Source organism: Oratosquilla oratoria, chromosome 19 (assembly GCF_046742065.1).
Source record: "Oratosquilla oratoria isolate Oo_2021 chromosome 19, ASM4674206v1, whole genome shotgun sequence".
In the NCBI taxonomy this organism is placed as follows: Eukaryota; Metazoa; Arthropoda; class Malacostraca; order Stomatopoda; family Squillidae; genus Oratosquilla; species Oratosquilla oratoria.
The window spans coordinates 18,201,979-18,204,259 of record NC_134795.1 but is presented as its reverse complement, the minus strand read 5'-3'; the positions used below and the strand labels follow the sequence as shown (position 1 = coordinate 18,204,259).

The 2,281-nt window shown below is 54.8% G+C and overlaps 1 protein-coding gene across 1 annotated transcript in view; it reads left to right on the top strand.

The window, feature by feature from the left end:
• Positions 1–327: 327 nt before the first annotated feature.
• The window catches only part of LOC143035760 (uncharacterized), a gene marked incomplete at its 5' end in the record, with an annotated part of 127,702 nt that continues 125,748 nt past the window's right edge, over positions 328–2,281 (top strand). Inside the window, 1 exon segment of the mRNA XM_076202691.1 lies at positions 328–365.

Sequence of the window (2,281 nt, the reverse complement as noted above, 5' to 3'; positions counted from 1 at the left end):
AGAGAGAGAACGCTGCGTTGTGGGCGGAGACACCCTTAGACGAGACTGTGAGCGACGCGCAAGAAAGAGAAAATAATATCTCTTTAAGAGATAATTGTGTGCTTGATAATGATCGTGGGGGGAGGACGGGAGTGCTCGTAAGAGACAACAATCAAATCTCTTGGAGATAAGCGAGATGACCGATAAATGAATTATCGTGTGACAGTGACAAGGACGTTGTTATAAATAGATAAGAGAGACGGAGACAATTGGCGTGAGATCATGTTGCCTGTCCTCTCGCAGGCATTGAGATAAGGAGAAGTCGGCCGCAGAGAGAGAGAGAAAAAGAGAGAGAGGAAAGACGTTTCTTCAGATGCAACGAAAAGGTAAGGAAGCACGTAGCAGCAAGCAAGGTGACCGCCTTATTTGAACATCAAGAGTCCAGCGGCGGGGGGAGGTTGAAGTGGAGTGGCCAGGGTGAATTGGAGCTGGAGTGGGCAGGGTGAAGTGGAAGTGGAGTGGGCAGGGTGAGGTGGAAGTGGAGTGGGCAGGGTGAGGTGGAAGTGGAGTGGGCAGGGTGGTGTAGAAGTGGAGTGGGCAGGGTGAGGTGGAAGTGGAGTGGACAGGGTGAGGTGTAAATGGAGTGGGCAGGGTGAAGTAGAAGTGGAGTGGGCAGGGTGAGGTGGAAGGGGAGTGGATAGGGTGAGGTGGAAGGGGAGTGGATAGGGTGAGGTGGAAGTGGAGTGGGCAGGATGAGGTGGAAGTGGAGTGGGCAGGATGAGGTGGAAGTGGAGTGGGCAGGATGAGGTGGAAGTGGAGTGGGCAGGATGAGGTGGAAGTGGAGTGGGCAGGGTGAGGTGGAAGTGGAGTGGGCAGTGTGAGGTGGAGGGACAGGGTGAGGTGTAAGTGGAGTGGGCAGGCTGAGGTGGAAGTGGAGTGGGCAAGGTGAGGTGAAAGTGGAGTGGGCAGGGTGAGGTGGAAGTGGAGTGGGCAGGGTGAGGTGGAAGTGGAGTGGGCAGGATGAGGTGGAAGTGGAGTGGGCAGGGTGAGGTGGAAGTGGAGTGGGCAGGGTGAGGTGGAGGGACAGGGTGAGGTGGAAGGAGAGTGGGCAGGGTGAAGTGGAAGTGGAGTGGGGAGGGTGAGGTGGAAGTGGACAGGGTGAGGTGGAAGTGGAGTGTGCAGAGTGAGGTGGAAGTGGAGTGTGCAGAGTGAGGTGGAAGTGGAGTGGGCTGGGTGAGGTGGAAGTGGGGTGGAGGTGGAGGGACAGGGTGAGGTGGAAGGAGAGTGGGCAGGGTGAGGTGGAAGTGGAGTGGGGAGGGTGAGGTGGAAGTGGAGTGTGCAGAGTGAGGTGGAAGGGGAGTGGGCAGGGTGAGGTGGAAGTGGAGTGGGCAGGGTGAGGTGGAAGTGGAGTGGGCAGGGTGAGGTGGAAGTGGAGTGGGCAGGGTGAGGTGGAAGTGGAGTGGGCAGGGTGAGGTGGAAGTGGAGTGGGCAGGGTGAGGTGGAAGTGGAGTGGGCAGGGTGAGGTGGAAGTGGAGTGGGCAGGGTGAGGTGGAAGTAGGGTGGGCAGGGTGAGGTGGAAGTGGAGTGGGCAGGGTGAGGTGGAAGTGGAGTGGGCAGGGTGAGGTGGAAGTGGAATGGGCAGGGTGAGGTGGAAGTGGAGTGGGCAGGGTGAGGTGGAAGTGGAATGGGCAGGGTGAGGTGGAAGGTGAGGGAAAAGAGGTCGAAAATTATAATGGGGTTGTGGTGGAGGAGGGGAGGGGAGTCGTGGGAAGGAGGAGGAGGAGGAGTTAATGAGGCAGACCATGTCTTGGGCCAAAGGTTTCCCCTAACTGAATAAAATCGCCTGACGACAGCCAGACCAGGGTTTCTTTGTAACAGAATGTAATAGATATTCACCACAACTGTCATGGTTCGCGTGCTGGACTCGTGATCGATAGCTATTACCCTCCCGGATGAGAGCTCATGTTTCGTATATAGGCCGAACTATGGACAATTATGTGGTCTTACACACACACACACACACACACACACACACATACACGAACACCTTTGCTCAAGGAAGACAGTAACGGTTTGTCGTTTTAACATAGCCTTAAAGCCATGAGAAGGGTTCGAACTCTTGTTTAACCCGAGTGCAGTGTGTGTGTGTGTGTGTGTGTGTAAATGTGTTTGTTGTGTTTGTGTGTGCGTGTGTGATTGTTTACTAATTACATTGTACAAGAAAAGATCTGTCTGTGTGTGTGCCGTCTCCATTGTCTTCATCGATCAAGCTTAGCCTCATTCGTTTATGGTATTTCGCTGG